General features: G+C 41.6%; 1 long non-coding RNA gene across 1 annotated transcript; it reads left to right on the plus strand.

Annotated features, from left to right (window-relative positions):
* Positions 1-449: 449 nt before the first annotated feature.
* On the plus strand, positions 450-24,829 carry LOC109261219 (uncharacterized). Its single transcript, XR_008424694.1, has 2 exons — positions 450-551; positions 23,838-24,829. It is a non-coding gene; the product is annotated as an uncharacterized LOC109261219 (long non-coding RNA).
* The last annotated feature ends 220 nt before the right edge of the window (positions 24,830-25,049 follow it).

The following is a 25,049-nucleotide window of genomic DNA, read 5'->3' on the forward strand; positions in this document are numbered from 1 at the left end:
GAGTTACATAAGAAAGAAGGTTACAGTATATTTTTAGTATCCTCCCATTGTGAGCTTAGAATTGCAGAGAAAAAGTCCTCACCCTTTGTTTGTTTAACCCCATTGGTGTCCCATTACATACATCCTTTGAAGGTTCCCATTTCTTCCTAGAATTCTCATTCCCAATTCTTTTTCCATAGTGAAAGCTGATGTGTTAGGAACCTCTCTTTTTCTGTTCTTTTGTTAGTCTAGTAATAATTTATAGTTTTTCGGAAGTGATAGATGCCAGTAATTTAACATTTTTTTATAGGGAAAACACTTAAATTCTTTATTACAGTATGTATAAGCAGATAACTGTAGAGTGATAAAAGTCAGTATTATTAGGGATACACTGTGAAACCAGAAGGTGGAACCTTATCTGAGGACAACAATCCTGATTCTGAAAATTAAGATATGGCTGAAACTCCACACCAGTAGCCAGAGTTTATGGCGATCCTCTTCCTGTTTCACCATCGTCTAAATCTCTTCTGAAACCTTCTCTCAAGACGGTAGCTGTCCTTGGTCTTGCAAAGGTAAGTTGTTTTGTTTTATACTGCCCCCACCCCATACCATCCTCTTGCTCCTTATAATGATGAAAAGAATCTTAGGAAGAAACGGAAGTCCTCAAGATCATAATAGAAATCAGTGTAATGACAACAGAGAGGAAGGTATGGGATTGAAATTTATAAAGTTTGGTGGAAGTAGACAATTCTCGGGTATGTCTTTATGGAAGCAAAGAAGGAGAAGGCAGCTGGAAAGAATAGCTTGATGCATATGAAGATGAGGAGGGGGGTGAAGGGGAAGAATTCACTTTAGAGGGGCGAGAGGAACTTAAAGAATGAAGAGTTGAGAGAAAGTATCATAAAATCACAGCAGCAATAGTGGGATTAAGGGAGAGCAGATGTTTTTTAAATTATAAAATGTGGGAGAAAATATTTTAAGTGCAAATTAAGAAAAAAAAAGCCAGGTAACAAAAAAAAATGCTTAGACTGTTCTGAATGACTTACAGCTGATTTCTGTGAAGAACTGGAAGAAATTTTTGCCCTTACGTTTCAGTTTAATAAAGGTGATATCCTAGATTTAGTTTAGCAAAACCTGTGTTTCTAAGGAATGCAAAGTGAAATTTGTTTTAGGCCATACCAGGTTGATTGTGAATTTTCAATTTTTGGCTATTGTCTTTTTGGGGTTTCTAAGGTAACTTACTGTGTGGTATAATCTTGGTATATTTTAGGTGTTTTTGAGTAGAAAGAGAGGAAATAAACATTTATTCTTTTCATTAAGTAAAATTTCTGGTGATGTAAATAAGGTTCTTTCTCTGTGAAATGAAAAACTAAATTTGAAGCTGCAACACTGAATTTGTTTTTTTTTTGTTTTTTAGCTTATTTATTTTTTTCTAAATTTTTTTTAACGTTTATTTATTTTTGAGACAGAGAGAGACAGACCATGAATCGGGGAGGGGCAGAGAGAGAGGGAGGCACAGAATCGGAAGCAGGCTCCAGGCTCTGAGCCATCATCCCAGAGCCCAACGCGGGGCTCGAACTCGCGGACCGCGAGATCGTGATCTGAGCTGAAGTCGGACACTTAACCGACTGAGCCACCCAGGCGCCCCTTTAGCTTATTTATTTATTTCAAGAGAGAGAGCAAGCAGGGTAGGGACAGGGAGAGAGGGGAGAGACAGAGAGAATCCCAAACAGGCTCTTCATTAGTTCAGACTCACAAACTGGTTTGCGAGATGACCTGAGCCCAAATGAAGATGCTTAACTGCCTGAGCCACCCAGGTCCCACTTAAGCTGCCACACTCTGAAAGAAAAAATATATAAAATATGTTTTCTGCATTCTGATTTATCTTTTTTTAATTTTAAGTTTTCAACTGTTTATATATTTTGAGAGAGAGATTTAGACAGAGGCAGAGAGAGAGAGAGAGAGAGAGAGAGTGAGAAGAGGCAGAGAGAGAGAGAGAGAGAGAGAATCCTAAGCAGGCTCTGTGCTGCTAGTGTCAAACCTGACACAGAGCTTGAATAACGTGAGCCAAATCAAGTTGGACGCTTAACCAGCTGAGCCACCCAGGTGCCACTCTTTTTTTTTAATAGTATCTGCATAGAATAGACACATGCACACATACCAAATGAATGAACTCAACATGTATAAATTTTTGTCTAATATGAACTCTTTGTCATGACAGAATCTTAAGGCAGGAAAGGTTTCCAAGAGAGTATGCAAAATTCTTTGTAGGAGATGATTTTTACTTTTTTGAAGATTTCCGACAGTAGATACATTTTTTTTATGTTTGTTTATTTTATTTTATTTATTTTTTTTTTTGGCAACCTAACAATCTCTTTATTTTTAAAGTTTTCCCATGAACTACAAAATCACATTGTTGAGTTGGTCTCTGTTATAATTCATTAAACAAGGCTTGGTGATTTTTGTCAAAGTGTCTCACATCATTTACTTTTTATTGTTTATGTTTAATAACTTATCATAGGTCACATTTCACTGCCATTACTCTAATTTAAGACATGAATCAGTAGATACATTCTTAAAACAATATTTATTTATTTTTGAGAGAGATGGAGCATGAGCGGGGGAAGGGCAGAGAGAGAGGGAGACACAGAATCTGAAGCAGGCTTCAGGCTCTGAACTGTCAGCACAGAGCCTGACACGCGGGGCTCGAGCTCAGGAACCATGAGATCAAGACTTGAGCTGAAGTCGGATGCTTAGCTGACTGAGTCCCCCAGGCACCCCAAGATACATTTTATATTATTCAGGGGAAACTTTAGTATTCATAGTTTTTCAATTTAGCATGCAAATTCTTTCATGTCTAAAACTGAGAAAGACTGCTGAGTTGATTTTGTTTTTTTTTAGTCCCTTTCTTCTTTCCTCCTGGGAATGTTCAGTCCTGATTGATAATCACACATGTACTTGAAGACTTTAAAATCTTTAAATTGGATGATCATAAACATATTAGTTGCTTAATGCTAGATTCCTTCTCGGGTCCTTAACTACCATCCAATATGGTGTAGATAGGAAATTAGAGCTTTTCATATGCTGTTCCCAGTGGAATAATAAAACTATATGAAATTTTAAATCAGTTTTTATATTTTTATTAGACTTCATGGTAGTTCTGGAAAATGGCTCAAAATTCTGTAATCCTGTATTTCTCTTCTGTACTTTAAATCTTGTGCCTTAAGATTAATTTTTTTAATTTGTTTTACTATTTTTTTTAATATTGATTCTTGAGAGAGAGTGAGGGAGCATATGAATCGCAAGCCGACTCCATGCTTCGTGTGGACCTGACGCAGGGGTTGATCCCACGGCCTTGGGATCATGACTCGAGCTGAAACTAAGATTTGGATGCCCAACTGACTGAGACACCCAGGAGTCCCAAGATTAATTTTTAAAAAAGCAGTATTCTTATAAAATCCTGAATTAGTGTTTCACAGTTAAAACATTTTATGACTCTTAATGCCATTCATTACAGAAATGAATATTTGTCTATATTAGTAAAAGCATATTTTACATCCTTAAAACTACTGTTGAAATATAGACTTGAAATCTTGAATCTCATGTTTTTTTTCCCCCTGCTTTTGTGATTGTATTATTTTTACTCTTTAAAAATATTTTTAGTGTCTGTTTATTTTTGAGAGAGAGAACGTGAGGGAGAAGGGGAAGGGTAGAGAGAGGGACACAGAGGATCCAAAGCAGGCTCTGTGCTGACAGCAGACAGCCTGATGCGGGGCTTGAACTCATGAACCAAGAGCTCATAACGTGAGCCAAAGTCGGAGACTTAACTGACTGAGCCACCCAGGCGCCCCCCCCCCCCGTTTTCATTATTATTCTTTATTTATTCTTTATCTTTATTATTTTACACTTTAGTGTCCAGTTAGGTAATATATAGTGTGTACAGTGTAGTCTTGTCTTCGGGAGTAGATTCCTGTGATTCATCACTTCAGGATAACCCCAGGGCTCATTCCAACATGTGCCCTCCTCAATGCCCACCATCCCTTTTTTCCACCCCCTTAACTCCCCACCCCCATCAACCCTCAGCTTGTTCTGTGTCTTTTAAGAGCGTCGTATGGTTTGCTTCCCTCTAGGTATTTGTAACTATTTTTTCTTTCCCTTCCCCTATGGTCTTATGTGAAGTTTTCAAATTCCACATATGAGTGAAAACATACGATATCTTTCTCTTGACCAACTTATTTCACTTAGCATCATACCTTCCAGTTGCTTCCACAGTGTTTCAAAGGCAAGATTCCATTCTTTTTCATGGCCGAGTCGTATTATTCCATTGTAGATAGACCACCACCTCTTCTTTAGCCATTCATCGGTTGATGGATATTTGGGCTCTTTCCATTATTTGGCGATTGTTGATAGAACTGCTATCAACTCTGGGGTACATGTGCCCCTACAAATCAGCACTCCTGTATCCTTTGGATAAATGCCTAATAGTGGTGTTGCTGGGTTGTAGGGTAATTCTATTTTTAATTTTTTGAGGAACCTCCACACTGTTTTCCAGAGCGGCTGCACCAGTTTGCATTGCCACCAACAGTGCAAGAGGGTTCCCGTTTTCCACATGCTAACCAACATCTGTTATTTCCGGAGTTGTGAATGTCACCACCACACTCTGACCGATTGAGGTGGTATCCCAGTGGGGTTTGATTTGTATTTCCTGGATGATGCGTGATGTTGAGCATCTTTGCATGTGTCCGCTGGCCATCTGGATGTCTCCTTTGGAAAAGTGTCTATTCACATCCTCTGCCCCTTTCTTTGCTTACTTGGTTTTCGGGTGTTGAGTTTGGCAAGTTCTTTATAGACTTTTTTATCCTAACCCTTTATGTGATATGCCCTTTGCAAATACATATCTTCTCCCATTCCGTCGGTTGCCTTTAAGGTTTGTTGATTGTTGCTATTGCTGTGTGGCAGCTTTGTATCTTGATGAGGTCCCAAAAGTTCACTTTTGCTTTTATTTCCCTTGCCTTTGGAGACATGTCAAGTAAGTAATTGCTGCAGTCGAGATCAGAGAGGTGGTTGCCTGCTTTCTCCTCTAGGATTTTGATGGTTTCCTGTCTCATGGTTAGCTTTTTCATGCATTGGAGTTTATGTTTGTGTAAGGTATAAGAAAGTGGTCCAGGTTCACTCTTGTGCATGTTCCTGTCCAGTTCTCCCAGCACCATTAGTTAAAGACACTGTCTTTTTTGCATTGGCTACTCTTTCCTGCTTTGTTGGAGCTTAGTTGGCCACACATCTGTGGGCCCATTTCTGGGTTCTCTATTCTATTCCATTGGCCTCTGTGCTTGTTTGGAGCTAATACCGTGCATTTGAGGAGTCCAGCTTTGTAGTTCAGGCTGAAGTCCGGGATTGTGATGCCTCCCCCACTCTGGTTTTCTTTTTCAACCTTACTTTGGTTGTTCTGGGTCTTTTGTGGTTCTCTCCAAAGTTTAAGGATTGTTTGTTCTAGTTCTGTGAAGAATGCTGCTGTTATTTTGATTGGGATTGCATTGAATGTACAGATTGCTTTGGGTAGTATTGACATTTTAACAATGATTGTTCTTGCAACCCATGAGCATGGAATATTTTCCAGGTTCTTTGTGTCTTCTTTAGTTTCTTTCATAAGTTGTCTATAGTTCTCAGCATACATATCTTTTACCTCTTTGGTTAGGTTTAATGCTATGTATTTTATGGTTTGGTGCAGTGGTAAATGGGATCGATTCCTTGATATCTCTTTCTAATGCTTCATGATTGGTGTATAAACATGCAACCTATTTGGGTGCATTGATTTTTTATCCTGAAGCTTTGCTGAATGAATGTGTCAATTCTTGCAGGTTTTTGGTGGAGACTTTCAGGATGTCCACATAGAGTATCGTGTCATCTACAAACTGTGAAAGTTTGTCCTCTTTGCCAAGTTGGATGCCTTTTACTTCATTTTGTTGTGTGATGTCTAATGCTAGGACTTCCAACATCATATTAAACAACAGTGGTGAGAGTAGAAATCCCTTCGTGTTCCTGATCTCAGGGGAAAAGCTCTCAGTGTTTCTCCATGGAGGAGGCTATTAGCTGTGGGCCTCCCGTTCATATGTGGCTTTTATGGTTTGAAGGTCTATTCCTCCTATCCGACTTTCTTGAGGGTTGTATTAAGAAAGGGTGCTGTATTTTGTCAAATGCTTTTTCTGCATCTATTGACAGGATCTTATGGTTCTTATCCTTTCTTCTCTTCATGGGATGTGTCATGTTGATTGATTTGTGAATATTGAACCAGCCCTGCCGCCCAGGAATGAATCGCACTTGATCCTGGCGAATCATTCTCTTAATATACCATTGCATTATGTTTGCTAGTATCTTGTTGAGAAGAAGAAGGATTTACTCTGCTTTATATGTCTGCTAGGATTCCCCTGGGAAGCCATCCTGCCCAGGACTCTTATTTGTTGGGAGATTTTTAATAACTGATTGAATGTCTTTACGGGTTATGGGTCTGTTCACGTTTTCTATTTCTTCCCATTTGGCTTTTGGTAGTGTGTTGGTGTCTAGGAATTTGTCCATGTCTTCCAGGTTGTCCAGGTTGTTAGCATATACTTTTTCATAGTATCCTTGGATTCTTGTTTTATTTCTGTGGTGTTGTTTTTGATCTCTCGTCTTTCATTTGTGATTTTATCTGTTTGGGCCTCTCCTTCTTTTTGAGAAGTGTGGCTAGGGTGTTATCAATTTTGTTTATTATTTAAAAAAAAACCCATCTCTTAGATTCATTGATGTGTGAAACCTTGTTTTTGGATTCTATAGGAATTATTTTTGCTCTACTCTTTATTGTTTCTCTTCTTCTGCTGATGTTGGGCTTTCTTTGCTGCTGTGTTTCTAGTTCGTTTAGGAGTGAAGTTACTTTCTGTATTTGGGACCATCCTTGCTTCTGGAGATAGGCCTGGATTGCAATGTATTTTCCTTTAAGGACTGCCTTTGCTGCATCCCAAAGGGTTTGGATTGCGTGTTTTCATTTTCATTTGCTTCCTTATGTTTTTTAATTTCTTCCTTAATCGCCTGGTGGACCCATTCTTTCTTGAGTAGGAAGTTCTGTAACCTCCATGCATTTGGAGGTTTTCCAATTTTTGTTCTTGTGGTTGATTCCAAGTGTCTGAGCGTTGTGATCTGAAAATATGCATGGTATGATTTCAGTCCTTTTATATTTGTGGAGGGCTGTTTTGTGACCCAGGATGTGATCTATATTGGAGAATGTTCTACGTGCACTTAGGAAGAATGTGCATTCTACTGCTGTTGGATGAAAAGATCTCAATATATCGGTGTTGATATCCATATATATAAATGTATATATTAAGGCCAATATATATCTATGTATATCTGAATACATCTGATCCAATGGCACATTGGATCTGTGTTTCCTTACTGATTTTCTGCCTTGATGATCCACCTATTACCATGAGTGGGGTCTTAAAGTCGTCTACAATCATGGTATTTTATGTATACATTTATTCATATTTGTGATTAATCGATTCATATATGTGGGCCTTTCACTTTGGGGACATAACCATTTGCAATTGTTAGCTCCTCTTGATGGATAGACCCTTTAATTATGATCCAATGCCCTTCTGAATCTGTTACTACAGTCTTTGGTTTAAAATCTAGTCTGTTTGATGGAAGTATGGCGACTCTAGCTTTCTTTTGACTTCCAGTAGCATGATAGGTGGCTTTTCATACCTTCATTTTGAATCTGGAAGTGTCCTGGCATCTAAAATCAGTGTCTTGTTGACAGCATATAGATGGATCTTGTTCTTTGGTTTTGTATTGTGTTTTATCCATTCTGATTCCCGGTGTCTTTTGATTGGGGCATTGAGTCCATTCACATTCAGAGTGATTAAAGATATGGATTTTGTGTCATTGTGTTATCTGAAGGTTTCATGCTTTTGGTGAGGCCTCTGGTCCTTTGTAGTCTCTGCTAATTTCCACTCACAGAGTTGCTCCTTAGGATCTCCTGGAGGGCTGGCTTAGTGGTCATGAACTCCATTAGGTTTTGTTTGTCTTGGAAAGCTTTTCTGTCACTTTCTATTCTAAATGACAGCCTTGCTGGGGAAAGGATTCTTCCTTGCAAATGTTCCCAATTAGCACATTGACCGTTTCCTACCCCTCCCTTCTGCTCTGCCAAGTTTCTTTGGACAGGTGTGCTGCTACCCTTATGTGTCTTCCCTTGTCGATTAAGACCCGTTTGTCCCTAGCTGCTTTCAGAATTCTCTCTTTATCTTTGTATTTTTCCAGTTTCGCTTTGACATGTCATGGTGTTGACCTGCTTTTGTTGATTTGGATGGGAATTCGCTGTGCTGCCAGGACTTGGATGCCTGTTTCCTTCCCCAAATGAGGGAAGTTCTCAGCTATCTTTTTATCTTTTCCTATAACTGGAACCTCACAATAGATGCCTTTGTGTCTTCCCACACATTCTAAGATCGGACAGATTAATTTTTGTATTTTGTGTTTATTTGAAACAGAATTTTTCTCATTTGATATTGAAATCCCCAAAGGATTAAAAGTTGGATGTGAAAAAATTAGACCCCTTTGGTAAAATTGGTCATAACCTTGGGGTAGAGGCCCCTGTTCCTTCTGTGACAAAACAGCCTGATGCCAGAGAAGACATGGTTGTTGCCCCTTTGGTGAAAACATAAAGAAGGAAATGCAGAAAGCTGGACAGTGACACCACATAGGGGAAAAGGGTTACTCACAACCCAACTCCAGAGAAACGTTTCCCAGGCCTCTCTTCCCAAAATACTCCAAAGTCCATGTGTTCCTGGGATGAAGAGCAAACACATGCAGGTCCAAAGGGAGGCGACCTCCATGGGGAGCAGTTGTCAGAGATGTGGGAGGTTCCTGGAAGGAATTCAGGCAAATTTAACCCTATGGGGCAGTGCTGATCACCCTCACATGGAGGTTTATGGTCTGGGAAGCCGCAGGTCCGTTGACAACATAAGGAAACCAAGCCCCAGGAGATCCACACTGAGAAGTCCTGACGTGAAGGGGAGCAGCTGTCCAGTACCAGGAGAGTTCATGGAGCCCAACTCATCTGGTATCAAGAGAGACCACAGAGCCCCGGTGGTCCAGTACTGGGAGAGCCTACAGAGCCCAGGGTCCTCCCTTTCCCAGCCACCATGTCTGGTCCCAGGCTGATGGCTCAGCTCTGCTCCCCTGAGTTCAGAGGGGCCTCATGGCAGGAGAGTGGGGTGCTCCAGGAGGTGCTGAGTTCCAGAATGCTGAGATACAGGCCTGATGTTAGCACAAACGAAAGTCAAGGGTACTGGGATGCTCACCTAGCTTGTTTTACCAGGCTGTGCTATTAGCCTTAGTTTCCACATCTGTGACTGGAGGAGATAACTTGGCCTCCTTGATGGGTTGTCTGTTGGATTCTCTGAGAGATGAGGTGGAATCATTGCCTTGTGCCTACAAGACATAAAGAGCCACTGGCAGGTTGCCACATGATGCTCTAGGGCAGGGCACTCCTGGAAGACCCTGCTCAGGTCTCTGCCTGGTTCCCACCTCTGGGAACATTCAGCATTGTCTGAGGAAATGGAGATGATCCCGGATGTCAGCAGGTGCTACACGAAGGAAGGCCAGCCATGGGAGGAGAGCAGGACACACCCTGTGCCACCTTAGAGGGCCCAGGCTGTTACACCCTCTGACCTCAGCCCAAAAAAATTCCCCTGCTGTGTGGACTTGACCTCCATCATTCACTTCTTCACTCCCTCTCCCAGACACTCCCTCATTCACTCACTTCTTCCTCATTCAGCAGGTGATCTCTGGTCCCTGCCATGTGCCCAGCACACTGACTCCATCCATGAGCATGACCCCAAGGGGTCACCACATGAGGCATCTTCCTTTGCAGAGTCTGTGCCTTCCTGCTCTCTGCCTCCTTTGACGAGGCTCAAGTCTGCTGTGTGACCGTGTCCCCCTGACCAGCTCTGTCCCCAGGGCTTGAGGTCCTCAGGATATCTGTGCTCCCAGGCTGCCAGAAGAGGATGTGCCTGTGACTGTGGTGAATGACCAAATCCTCTGGCAGAGTTCAGGGTCACAGATGCGACTCTTCTGCAGGGGCAGATGGACTCTGGGGGCATAAGGTGTCATCAGCAGGACTGCAGTGCATTGCCAGCTTCAGTTTCCCAAATCCAGGACCAAGACCCTAACAGCACCTGCCACACACCCTTGTGCTGTCCAAGTGACAGTCCTGTGTCCCTGCTTGTAGCCTGCTCTCTTTGCATTTGATCATGTTCTGTCCGACTTAAGGAGGTGGGGTCCTTCTTCTGTGTGATAAGATTATAAACAAAGAATAGGGAGCATCCTGCGCTTGTGCAGACTTGGATTCTCAATGTTTCTCTTGTCTAGAAATAGAGTGGATGCAGAACTGAATAAAAGAGTGGCTACTGTCAGGAAGGAGAAAAGAGCCCTGAGTAAGGGTCCTTGCTCTGTATTTTTAGCATCAAAAGGCTTACCAACATGATGTATGTATGTATAGAAAGAATAAAAGGGTGATTATTAACCTATGTGTGTGAGAGAAAGGAGCTTTTTATGTTATGTGGTGTTAGGGTTTGGGTCAATATAAAAAAAAAAAATCCTGGCATCCAGCAGATGGCTGTTTATGGCAGGCATGAGACACATTGTCTGTTTATCTTAATTTGCCTATGGATAAGACAGAGAATGCTACCTCAGAGTTAAGAAGGCAGGTTTCTGTTGCTAGTTAGCTCTGCTCCAGGTGATTTCACCCTGTTGAGGCTGTCTTTATCCCTCTTTACCTGTTATACCTATTCTGGAGCTTCCATCTTCTGAAAGCAGCTTTCTGCCTTTGTACTATGCTGGGGGTGCTTTCGCCCTGTTTACGTAATCTTGGATGCTTTCACTCTGTGTCTTCCTATTCCTGTGTCTTTGTTCTATGCTGGGGGTGCTTTCACCCTGCTTACCTCTTCTGGATGCTTTCATCCTGCGACTTCCTATTCCTCTGTCTTTTTCCATGCCCAGGGCACTTTTGCCCTGCTTACCTAAACTTGGATGCTTTCATCCTTAGCCTTGTTAACCCATTGGTACAAGCTCAGGGATTCCTATACTCAATTTCCACAGTCCCACCTTTCTGTTTTTATCTTGGTTTTCTCTAGTTTTTTGTTCACAGACCGTCATGACAAGTTCCTGGTCCTTCTTTTGTTTTGGGGTGGCTTGGCGCTTGACTCTGCAAAGATATAAAAAGAGACACGGTATAAGTATTCTGCTTCCCAGAGTTATCCAGAATTTGACATGTGTGCTGGCTGTGAGAAAAGATTTAAGTCATGCCACATTGCCCACGAATCAGGCCATTCATTTCTAATTTGGTCGTCTGTATATTGTAGCTGTTGGCTCAATGTCACAACCAAATTCCCTATAACGTTAGAGGCATAGAAAGGAAAAAAAAAAAAACACTGTAAAGGTGTGTCTGGAAAGCATCCCAGGCTTGGGAGTGACTATAAGGAATGACAGTTATGCAAATATGCTGGTAGTTAGGGTCCCGGGGCAGTTTAGAGTGGAGGAACAAGGCCTTTTTCCAATAAATTCCACTGCAGCTTCAAATCTTCAAGGCAGACCAAAGCTTGTCTATCAATAGAAATTTGGTTTATTAATTTTTTGGTAGTATTGACCACAAATTTAACGAGGACATGGGCTTTTTGATGCAGGCCAATTCCAGTGACAGTGGCAGAGGGGATAATGTTTACTGCTGCTAAGGTGCCCATGATTAAATGGCCAAGAAATCATTTTTGCCTTACAGCTGAATACCATTGTTGTACAAGCTTCGAAAGTGAGACTCGTCCTGATGGATACATATAGGGCTCAGAGCTATTAACAGAAACCCAGACTGAGACACACTAAGAACTAATAAAGAGGAGAAATTTAATTGGTAGAAGTTATATTTATTTACTCAGGACATAAACCCACCCATGGTGGTAGAAATGTTATACTTATTTTCTATTGGTTGGGTTTATAAAGTGGAGGTAATAAAGAGAATGTAGGGAGAAGGAATGCAAATAGTGGCCCATGCAAACTGGTCAGGGAGTCCCATGTTTTGTTAATATGTGTATTTATATAAATTTCATCGTATCTAACATTATGAGTCAAGAATGGAAGACCTAGGTCTCAAAGATTAACAACCATTTTACATTTTCCTTTATGAGTAGAAATATAGGGCCAGACCAACCTCTGTCTTTCCAAAAAAAAAATATTATTCTTACTAGATTGGTCGAAGGATATTGTCTTATTCGAATATTTTGTTTCAAGGTGGCCTCTGGGACCCCAGTCAATTAAAGTCCATGTGGCCTAGCGAATATTATGCTCAGTCTCTCCGTACCTGGTTGTCCAAGGAATATTATTCCAGCAGTGGTATGAATACTTGAGACTAGAGCAAGCTAGAAGATTAGGAGTGTGAGATAAGTTTGTTTTTGAGGTATATCAAAATTTGTGGCTGAGAAAAATTTTAAATTGTCTGGCCTTGTAGAGGTTTTGAGCTGTACATGTAAATGCCAGTTGATTCTTCATTTGAGACAAGCACATAAGTTACTAAGTTTAGTAACACACCTAAGGAGGTTCTGAAGTAAGCCACCATTGTGGTCTGGTCATATAAAGCCAATGCTCTTGTTCAGCTTGGAAGGGTGGGTTAAGATTGGCTCCTCCCATGATCTCCATGTCATTATTGCTAATAGGTATATCCCCATCTAGGAGTGTTAAGCTTGTCACATATAGGTGTGTTATGTAGATGAGCATAATCTAAATATTGAGCTTGGCCTGGACAAATGAAGGCAAGGAGAAGAATCAGGGTTACCTGTATCGAATTCCTGTCCGTGATTGAGATCATGGCTATCAGATGCATTTCAGAAGTATATGCAATACCATTGTGTTGTAAGAGGATGCTTGCCTGGTTAGACAGACATTTGTGGCTTCCCAATGTTATATCAGGGACAAAGACTTGCATTTGCGAAGTGGCTTCAGGGTGAAGAGTCAATGAAGAGGGTTCTTCCAAAAAGGGGGGCATGGTTGCCCATTGAGACTCATTCTCTGGAAGTCCTGGTCATTTGGAAGATATCATGGTGGTCTCCACCATGCCGTGTTACAGCTTTACCAACTGAGAGGGAACCCACAGAAGTCCAAGGAAGAACACAGTCCTAAAAGAACACAAGCATATCCTCAACCCAGGTGGAAGTTTAGTGGGCCCAGTCTGTGTGGGCCCCCCTCCAAGGGTTTTGTATAGCACCATAGGATGAGAAGGTTTCTCTGATTTTGAAGAATGTGGCATAGCTGTGGTTAGTCCTTGAGGATTAAGACGTTAAAAATTAAGAATAATCACAGCACAAAAAGGAGCTGAGGTTGTTATGCAGACAGCCAAGGTATCCCCCCCTATTTTGACATATATTTGAGCTTATTATGTGCTCATTTTACAATTGCTTCACCTTATAGATTAAAAGGAATGCATAATTCTGACCAAGACTTAAGTAAACAACTCAAAAGGGCATGCTATTCTGTTTTTTTTAACCCTATTTGTTAAGATTGTGTTAGTTAATTAATTAATTAATTTATTTATATCTTTAACAAAAATGTTTTTATTTTCATATTTATTTTTACATATCTCTTACTCTTTTATACACAGAATGACTTTCTTTATTTACATTAGCCTAATTACATTTAGCAGAATTTTAAAGCTTAGAGACCTTAGTCTCTAGTGAAAACTTAGTAGTAACATTTGTGAACTCTGCTATATCAGAAATTTTGTAGGTGGCAGATTTATGAAGCACAAATTATATTTTTAATAGATTTTAGTGAGCTTAGGTTTTTTTTTTTCCGTAGAAACCCATAGCACAAATCTATATTTACTAAGCAATGCTTCAGCATTCTATTTGTTGTGGAAGAGACCTCAATATCCAATGGATTTAACTTAATTTATCATTTAAATAAAAACTAAAGTGGAAGGATACCAAAGTCCCGGAAGGGCATTTAAACAATTACCCATGAAAAGTAGAGATAGACAAAGTTAACAGTTCCTTTAAGTTGTCCTTTTGCTAACAAATTGGAACACAGATAACATGAGCTAATTTGACCTTCAGTAAACCTTAGTAGAATGAATGAATATTTATTATTCAATTCTGATCATTTAAAAGGAATGAGCCCTGGGTGTTGTCTGCAAATCAATTTGTCAATCAATTATATTAAAATAAATAAAATGCATGTCTATCCTAATTTTATTTCATTTGTGTCCTCTTAAAAGTTTACCATTGTCACTTTTTTCCTGTGGAAGCAGTGAGGAAATCTGAAGTGAGTGGTGAAAGTCTAAGGGGGATATTTTTTGCTCTTTGACAATGTGGAGGTAGTAGGTAATGCTGCTTGAGACACTGAAGAGCCAGATATGCAGACCTCACCCGAGGTGGTGCAGAAATTGTAGGAGGGGGAAAGGAAGGCAGAAAAACTGAGGTGCCACCAAGTAGCCTGGAGGCAAAGGCACAGAGGGTAGAGAGAGTTCTCATGGTCCCAAAGCCTGTCAGCTCAGATAGATGAGCAGGTACAGATTTTTGTTTTGTTTTGTTTATTTAGTTTTGCACTAGTGGATTAGGCAGTCCATGTCAGGCCAGAGAAGACAGGGACATTCGCCAAAGCAAAAGGAGTTTCAGCGGCTGCTAGTGAATATTCCTTAAAGTCTCCATCCGGAGGTAAACTAATCAGAGACAATTGGCTCTATTCATTATAGTCATTGCCCCAGGAAATGAATGAGAGAGAAGCTCCCACATAAAGTTAGATATTGGGAGAAACGGGGAGAGACAGTTAGAGTCCCCTTCAATAGGGATGGCCTGTGTAGAATATGACACACTATTTTAGTGCATTGTTGTTTGACAATTATTCAAAGCTGGACTAGCTGCCTTAGTTGGGAATAGTGTCCTGGGCCATAAAATTGTTCAAAAGACACCAGGATAGCAGCATCAAAGTTATGCATGACATGAGTCACACAAGCATATAAAACTCTTGGGCATACACAGCATGGACGGCTGGGGTCAAAATGATTTTCATAAGAGAGCCCCCATCACAGGCAGACATGGAATAAGTGCCACAAATAGGTTTTAAACTGATGATTTTAGAAGGGCTGTGGAGACCATTCAACTGAACTGATTTCTGCAATTCTTTTACTATTTGGGAGAGCAGGACTTCATGGACATATTGCCCACTTTGCCTGACAGTGTGAAATGGCTGGAAGTCACCGGCCTTATGGGCATCCTTAATGTACTTTTGCATTGGGGTGAGGACTTTATCAGCACTAGTCGTTGAGGTTTCTGGACGCTCAATATCTTCTAACCCTTTTGAGTCGGGGGAGGAGTATCTTTTGGCTGTAAAGGCACCAAAGGCACAGGCTGACTATAAAAGCTTAGTTTATTTCCCCTCTCTTTTGGGTAATTCTACATCTTCATATACATCGTCTGAACTCAAGGGGAGAAGGGCAGAATGGACAAGGGACTCAGTGAGGATTACCTCGGGGTTGGGGCATTAGCCTCCTCAGAATGTTGAGCTTTTAATGTTTTCTGTACTCATTCCCAGATATCCAGATCATAAGTTCCTTGTTTGGGGAACCAAGTGCATTGTTGCTTGTTAATCATTTATAACTTAAGGAGTGCTCTCTGATTGAGTATATTGGTGAACCTATCCCAATGATTGTAAAATATGAATATTATTTCTGCTCTGGGGATAGGAAGTCTCCCATAAAAATTCTCCCAAAAGTCCCATGGCAGCAAATCCTAATATAGTTTCACTTTTCTCTGACATCATCAGGGATTGAGGTCTGATGCATTTTTTTTTGTAGAGATCTTTAGTCATTCTGCAGAGTTCTGCTGTTCTTGAGTTGTGTCAGCTTCTGGCTATGTTCACTTCTAATCACGTTGACTTCTAGTCACATCAGGGTCACCATCTGTCACAGACTTTGAGTCTGGAGTTCTCTGTTGTCCTAAATTTTGCCTCCTCATTTTTCTTTCTTTCTTTTTTTACTTTATTTATTATGAATAGAGAGAGAGAGAAGGAGTGGGGTGGGGCAGAGAGAGAGGCAGATAGAGGACCCTACGTGGGCTCTGTGCTGACAGCAGAGAGCCCAATGCGAGGCTCAAACCTATAAACCACGAGATCATGATCTGAGTTGAAGTCAAATGCCCAATGCAATGAGCGCCCCAGGCAACCCTAAGTTTTCTCTCAGTAAATAATCAACATTACTTTAGGATACAATTACTTCTTTTTTTCCTCAAGAAAAAGTACATCTTCTTTTCTTTTACTGAAAGCAAAGGTTGTGTCCTGGTGATGAAATGACAATTCAACACTTCAGGATATTTTGTCGGTGTGGCCAAGATTGTTTACATTAATAACTCCTTTTTTCTGGAAAACTCAATGGAAGCCACAGGCACAAAATCAGTGATTTGCAGAGACAACAGTGGGGAAGGAAAGCAGGAACAAAAAATCAAGTTAATTCTGACTCAGCAACAAGCCACTTGCTCCCTCTGCCCACTGTGCCTGCACCATAACCCCAGATGACGTGTTTGCTTTTCAAGGTGTCAGGAGAAAGGGACTGGGTTTTCATTTAGTAGTTAATTCTGGGGACCTCAGTCCAAGGACACCTTGTGCCTTGTGCCAGCAGTGCATGGTTGAGTGTGAGGAAGAGACAGGCTTAAAGCTAAGGTCCTAAATTTGTGATGCTCCTCCATGATCCTTCTCCTCATGCGTGCTTGGCCGTGGTGGGATTACGGTTCTGAAAGCTCAGAACTGTTAGAGCCCTGAGGAAGCCATGGGTTCCCTGGAGCCCTGGTCATGGCCAAATATCTTTCATCCTGAGGATGGAGTCTCCATGATGGTGGACAGGTCGAGAGCTGTCACCACACCCCATCTCCAAATCCTATTTCCTGAGATTTCCTTTGGCCCCTTCACTGACTGCACTGAGGGCAAGGAGTCCAGGTCCTGGTGCTGATGCTGCCTGTGCTGTAAATTCCACAAGGACCGTTCTGGGTGTGTTAGGGGGTGCTGTAGGTGGAGGAGTGATGAGGGGCAAAGGACAAACCTGGTTTTAGGCGTGTGAGCCTCTTATTTTGGCTCAGTGCTGCCACAACCCCTTTCTTCTAGAAGAGGACAGCAGGAGCCAGAGGCTACAGTGCAGATCTTAGTATGTGAGCAGGCTGCCCCGCCCCAGAAACCCCTCACTTACAGCTGCATAGTTGCCTGGTCTCAGCCCCACTGAGGCTGCAGAGCCACAAGGCATCCAAGACGTTTCTTAAATGATCACTTGGTTGAAGAGATGTAGGAGCAGATATGGGGACAGGGAGGGAAAATTCAACTTGTATAAAAAAAGGCAGTGGAGTAGTTAAAATAGGTACCTGTTGATTTCAGAAGTTGAGAAGCCAGTTAACCTACCATTCCACCCACTTTTATCCCGAGCTCTTTATGCTCAGTGGCTTACGTTGGAGGAAGCTGAATGCCTGCGGCATGGGGACATGCCTGCTCCTGGGCTGTCTTGTCTGGAGACAGAGACTTCTCCAACCTCATGTTGTGTCTTCAGTATTCTCACAGCCATCCTGGCTGGAAGAACTTCCCTTACAGCTTCCAAATCCACCTGCAAAGCAAAGAGGTTGTGTCCTGTATGGTCACCATGTGCTCCGCAGAATTTTGGGCAGAAGTAATTCCTGCATCCCCCAAGGCCAGCCACACAGAGGTTCAGGGTGCCCTGGGGGTGACCTATCTGGTAAGCACTTCTGCCCCTGAACCAGTGGCCTAAGTGAGCCATTATGCAGAGAAGTCCATACAGAAGGCTGAAGTCGCTCAGGATGCAGAAGCTGAAGGTTGGGAAACAGAGCCCAAAGTGGGACCCAAGGATACCAGTGACCAGAACACCTCACCTGTTGCCCTAAGGAGCATGGGCTGGTAGGTGCCCATGGGCAGTGCCTACTTGATGTCTGTGTGAGGAACCCAAAGTCTGAAATGTGCCCCATATATGTGGTCCTGGGCCTTTCAGAGCTGTGGCTTTACTCCCCACCCCCTACCATGGTCCTCACCTGAGGCTCCATCTGCCCTGAGTCTCCTATCCATTTGGATTTAATGCATGGTTTACCCAACAACAAATCAATCCCACTCTGGGTTCAGGGTAGTTCTCTATCCTGTTCACAAGGACAATGCGTGAAGGCATTTAATAAAGATTGTGAGGTTAGTGGAGCCCTTGAATGAAGAGCTACTGTTCAGATATTACTCCATATTGCATAGAACTAGATTCTATTAGACTGTATCTTTCAATTATAGCTCAGGGGCTGAATGTAGAGTGCTAAGTGATGGATTAGTTTGTGGAGGGAGACCTACCCTGAGCGGCTTACTAGGGAATGTGAATGTCCCAAGCACATGGATGTGGTGAGGAGCACTCCAGGGGAAATAGATAGTGACAGAGTGGGTGACTGCAGGATTGGGGGACCCTGTTGGGTAGGGTCATACAAGTAACACGTGTCTTGGAATCCACATGGCCACAGTTCAGGGCCAGGGTGGAATACATGGGATTTTCTCAGCTTTCACTCAGGCTACCACAGGGAGAACAGCTGCACAGGCAGAGAGAAAGCCAGGGACATGAGTGTGTGCAGGAAGGTTGTCTATGAAGACACATTGGTTGTGAGCATGAGCAGGCAGAATGGGGCCATTTGATGAATTGGAGTTGGGATGACCATCACCACGAATTTGTATAGCAACTCCCCACAGTGCTTTCTTCATTTTCACAGCAGAAAACAGGGGTCTACAGAGGCTTATACAAGTTGAGGTGGAGCCATGCTCTGCTTCAACTTAACTGTATTGTGATATTCTCACAACCCTGTTTCTGGTGAGTCTACCTGGAGCAGCCCTGCACCTGTGCCTGGATCAGCCCCTCCATCCCTCCACCCTGCAGTACAAACTTCCCACTGCTGCTACACTCAGGAGTACAGCATGAACAACCTGAAGTACTCTTTAGTTTTCCCGTGTGGAATTGAAGTGTCTGACTTTGAAAAGTGGTTAAGGACCTCACTTCAATATTGGTGAGCATATGCCCCGTCATAACAGCTTTTTGGTATCATTTGAATAAATCCCTAGTAGTGTAATTGATGGGCCATAGGGTAGTTCTATTTTTAATTTTCTAAGGAAACTGTATACTGTTTATCAGAGTACTGCATCAGTTTCCCTTCCCACCAACAATGCAAAAATATTCCCCTTTCTCTCCCACCTTGACAACATCTGTTGTTTCCTGAGTTGTTAATTTAAGACATTTGTTCAGGTATGACATGATGTCTCATTGGGGTTTCGATTTGTATTTCCTTGATGATGAATGATGTTGAGCTTCTTTTCATGTGAGCATTAGCTCTCTGGATGTCTTCTTTGGAAAAGTGTTTATCTGTGTCTTCTACCCATTTGTTCAATGGATTATTGTGTTTTTATTGTTTTTTTTTGTTTGTTTTTAGTTTAGGTGGGTGTCTGATAAGTTCTTTGTAGATTTTTGGATACAGACTCTTTATCAGATATGTTATTTGCAAAGATCTTGTCCCATTTCTTCTGTTTACTTTTAGTAGCTGATTGTTTCCTTTGTTGTGCAGAAGCTTTTAATCTTGATGAAGTCCCAATAGTTCATTTTTCCTTTTATTTTCTTTGCTTCACTGACATGTCTAGTAAGAAGTTGCTGTAGCAGAGGTCAAAGACATTGCTGCATGTGTTCTCCTCTAGGATTTTGGTGGTTTCCTGTCTCAAAATTTGTTTTTTCATCCATTTTGAATTTATTTTTGTGCATGGTGTAAGAAAGTGATCCAGTTTCATTTTTCTGCATTTCAATTTACAGTTTTCTCAAAAACATTTGTTGAAGAGATTTTTTTAATCTTTATTTATTTTTGAGAGAGAGAGACAGAGCACAAGTGGGGGAGGGACTCAGAGACATAAAGACAGAATCTGAAGCAGGCTCAGGGCTCTGATCTGTCAGCACAGAGCCCGATATTGGGCTGGAACTCACGAAAGGTGAGTTCATGACCTGAGCCAGTGTCAGATTCATAAATGATTGAGTCACCAAGGCACCCAAGACTGTTTTTTTTCTTCCATTAGATAATCTTTCCTGCTTTCTTGAAGATGAGCTCACTATATAGTTGAGGGTCCATATCTGAGTATTGTATTCAGTTTCAGTAATCAGTCTGTGTGTATTTTTGTTTGAGTACCATACTGTTTTCATGACTTCAGCTTTGAATATAGCTTGAAATCCAGAATTGTGATGCCTCCAGTGTTCTTTTTCTTTTTCAGGATTGCTTTAGCTATTTAGGGTCTTTTGTGGTTCCATAGAAACTAGGATTGTGTGATCTAACTCTGCATATAATGCTGGTGGTATTTTGTTAAGGATAGCATGAATGCGTAGGTTGATTTGCATAGTCGTTTTCATATTGATGTGGGTGGTAGTGTTCAGAGTATATACCTCTTTAGTTAGGTGTATTCCTAAGAATAATGTGTTTTCTGGTGTAATTGTAAATGGGATTGATTCCTAGATTTATTTTTCTGTTGTTTTGTTACATTGTATAGAATTGCAACAAATTTCTGCGCATTGATTTTATATCTTGCAACTTTGCTGAATTTATCGATTTGTTCTAGAATTTTTTTGGTGGAGATCTTTTGTGTTTTGAACATAGAGTAACATGTCATTCACAAATAATGGAATTTTGAATTCTTCCTTGCCAATTTGTATGACCCTTATTTCTTCTTGTCTGATTGCTTAGGTTAAGACTTCTACTACTTATTAATTAGGAATGGTGAGAGTGGGCATCCTTATCTTGTTCCTGACCATAGGGGAAAAGCTCTGGGTTTTTCCTCAATGAAAGTGAAATTAGCTGAGGGTTTAATCAGCTAGACTAGGGATTAGTCTAGCTTTTTGATGTTGAGGGATTTTTCATCTACCCCTACTTTGTTGTTGTTGTTGTTGTTGTTTTTAATCAGGAATGGATGCTGTACTTTGTCAAATGCTTTTTCTGCATCTATTGACAGGATAATATCATTTTATTCTTTATTACTGTGATTCTATCACCTTCATTGATTTGCAAATATTGAACCAGCCCTGCAGTCCAGGAATAAATCCCTGATCATCGTGAATAATTCTTTTAATGTACTCTTGAATTCAATTTTCTAGTACGTTGTTGAGAATAATTCCATACATGTTTATCAGGGATATTGGCCTGTAATTCTTCTTTTTAATGGGCCCTTTGTCTGCCTTTGAAATCAAGATCATATTGGATTTATAGAATGAGTTTGAAAGTTTTCTTTCTTTTTCTATTTTTTAAGAAAACCTTTTTTTAATATGAAATTTATTGTTAAATTGGTTTCCATACAACAGCCAGTGCTCATCCCAAAAGGTGCCCTCCTCAATACCCATCAATTACGCTTCTATTTTTATGGAATAGTTAGAGAAGGATAGGATTCTTTAAATATATGGCAGAGTTCCCCTGGGAATTGATCGGGCCCAGGACTCTTGTTTGTTGAGAAGTTTGTGATACTGATTCAATTTCCTTGCTGGTTGTGGGTTTATTTAAATTTTCGATTCCTTACTGTTTCAGTTTGGAAGTTGGTAAGTGTCTAGGAATTTGTTCATTTCTTCCACATTGCCCAGTTTTTTGGCATAGTCTTTTTCAGAGCATACCCTTACAATTATAACAATTTTTTAAAAAATTAACTTTAAACTTTATCCTCATCATACCTGCATGTATGTTTCTGTATCATACACCATCTGTTACTTCAGTGTTGACTTTTTCCTATAAACAACCAAATAGGCTGCATATGCATGACTTGTACTCTAAGACATTCTGTAAATATCAAAATTGCAGAGAAAACTAAAAGATCAATGATTGCCCCATTTACAAGAAGAAGCAGTGTTGAATATTTGGAATACAGGGGACTTTTAGGATAACAGGGACACTGTGTATGATTCCAAAATGGTGCATAAAAACAACTATCCATTTCTCCAAATCCACACAATGTGCAACACCAGAAGGGAACAATAATGTAAACTCTGGAATTTCGGTGATTATGATGTGCCAAAGTATGTTCATCAATTGTAACAGATTGTACTACTCCAGTAGAGGATGGGTACATGGAGGAGGCAATGCATGTGTGGAAACAGAGTATATCTGTAGCTTTATCTCAAATTTTCTGCAAAAAAATAATTTGGAAATTTGAAATATTTACAAAACATAAAATTTACTACATAATCCAAGTGAAGAAAAGTCTATTTGCACCACTTGCCACCTGATCATAAACAATGCCACCAAAGACAGTCCCAGAATTTTCTGGTTGCAAAATTAAAAAAAAATCCACCATCTAGAAAGATAAACTAAGGAAACAAATATAACTATTAATGAATTCAAGAGCAAGTTCTTTAAAATGGTTTTCAAAAATGATGACTCAATTGGAAAATAGATAAAACTCAGAAATTGTGCGAGACTTCTCAAAAAAAAGAGAAGACAAATAAATGAAACCATAAATGAATGAGGAGAAATAAGACCAACAACATATAACAAATGGGAGAATTATAAGACAATATTATTATAAATTATATGCAAACAAATTGAACAATATGGAATAAACTGATAAATTATGAGAAACATACAATCTTCCAAACTGAATCAGGAAAAAATAGAACATTTGAACAGACCAATAATTTCTAATAAAATTGAATCATGAAACAAAAAAATCTCCCGAAAAGCAAACTCCAGGGATTTCATTAGCTATAACGTCCATCACGTTTGCAAGCCTTCTGATCCTAATAAATACAGAGCGAGGACCCTTACTCGGGTTCTTTTCTCCTCCTGGACATTAGATACTCTTGTGTTCAATTGTGGGTCCTCTCTCTTGGTTGACAAAAAACAATCTCCAGAATCCAAATCTGTGAAAGAGTAAGACCTCCCTATTCCGTGTTTACAACCCTGTCACACAGAAGGTGGCCCCCGACCCCTCAAGTCAAGACAGATGATGATCAAATGCAAACAGATCAGGCTACAAGCAGCACAGTGACACATATGGGGACTGTCACTTTGACCGCACAATGGTGTGCGTCAAGTGCTGTTAGAATCTTTGTCTTGGATGTGCGAAACTGAAGCCAAAAATGTGCTGCATTCTCGCTGATGACACCTCATGGCCCCGCAGTCCAACTACCCAAGCAGAAGAATAGCATCTCTGACCCTGAGGTTGGCCAGATGGCTCAGTCCTTCCCCACAGTTGCAACCTCTCCTGGCAGCTTGGGAGCATGGACACCCCAAGGACCTCGAGCCATGGGAACACAGTTGGTCTGGGGGACATGGTCACCCTGGAGACCTGAGCCTTGTCAGAGGGGAAACAGCAGAGGAATGTACAGACTCTGCAAAGGAAGATGCCACATGTGGGGACCCCGTTGGGTCACTGATGGAATCACCTTGCAGGGCACATGACAGGGACCAGAGGTCACCAGCTGAATTAGGAGAGGGGGGAGTGAATGAGGGAGTGAATGGGAGAGGCAGTGAGGAAGTGAATGAGGGAGGGTCAGGTCCACACAGCAGGAGACTTTATGTGGGGTGAGGTTAGAGTGTGTGATCCCTGGGCCCTGGAAATTGGCACAGGATGTGTCCTGCTCTCCTCCCATGGCTGACCCTCCTTCACATGGGAACTGCTGACATCCTGGATCATCTCCACCTCCTCAGGCAATGCTGAATGTTCCCAGAATCTCGGTACTAGGCAGAGGCCTGAACAGGGTCTTCAGGTGCTTGTTCCCTGGATAATCCAGTGACAGCCTGCTATGTGGCTCTTTTGTCCTCCAGGCACCAGGCAATGATATCACCTCATCTCTCAGAGATTCCAACAAGCAACCCATCAAGAAGGCCAAGTTATGTCCTCTGGTCACAAATGGGTAAACTGAGGCTAATAGCACAGCCTGGGGTCACTAGTAAGACAAGCTAGGTGAGGCTCCCCACTGCCTTGACTTTGGATTGACCTAACCTCAGGCCTGCACCTCATTGTTCTGGAACTCAGGTCCCTCCTCCTTGGGCACCTCATGCTCCTGCCATAGGGTCCCTCTGAACACAGGGGAGCAGAGCTAACCAATCTGCCTGGGACCTGACATGGTGGCTGGGAAGGGAGGGCCCTGGGTTCTGTAGGCTATCCGTGTGCTGGACCACCTGGGCTCTGTGGTCTCTCCCAGCAACAGACCGGCTGGGTTCCATGGACTCTCCTGGTACTGGACAACTGCTCCCCTCAGGTCAGGACTTGTCACTGTGGATCTCCTGGGGCTTGGTTTCCTTATTTTGTCACCTGGACTGCTGTCCCAAGACCATAAAGCTGACCGTCTGAGGGTGACCAGCACTGCCCCCTTAGGGTTTCATTTTCCAGAAGTCCTGCCAGGGACATCCCACATCTTTGACAACTGCTCCCCATGGAGTTCGCCTCTCCTTGGACTTGCATGTATTTGCTCTTCATCCCAGGAACACCATGACTTTGGAGCATTTTGGGAAGAGAGGCCTGTGAAACCTGTCTCTGGACTTGGGCTGTGAGGAATGATTTCCCCTCTGTGGTGTCCCTGCCCAGCTTTCTGCATTCCTCTCTTTCTGTTTTTGCCACAGGAGGAACAGCCATGTTCTGTCTGGCATCAGGCTGTAGTGTCACAGAAGGAACATGGGTCTCTACCCCAAGGTTATGACCATTTATACCAAAGGAGTCACATTTTTTCACATTTTTCCAATTTTTAATCCATTGTGGGTTTCAATATGAAATGAGAAAAAATCTATTTCAAATACACACAAAATACAAAAATTAATCTGTCCCATCTTGGAATGTGTGGGCAGAGACAAAGACATCTATTGTGAGGTTCCAGGTATAGGAAACATCCAGAGTAGGTAAGGAAAAGAGAGAGAATGGAGATTAGTGGTTCCCAGAGGCTGGATGGGTAGGTCAATGGGGAATGAGGGCTCTGGGTACATGGTGTCCCTTGGGGACTGAGATATTCTGCAACAATATTGTGTGCTGTGATTGCAGAG

This window comes from Panthera pardus, unplaced genomic scaffold, assembly GCF_024362965.1.
Source record: "Panthera pardus isolate Hobbes unplaced genomic scaffold, ASM2436296v1 HiC_scaffold_21, whole genome shotgun sequence".
NCBI classification, from domain to species: Eukaryota; Metazoa; Chordata; class Mammalia; order Carnivora; family Felidae; genus Panthera; species Panthera pardus.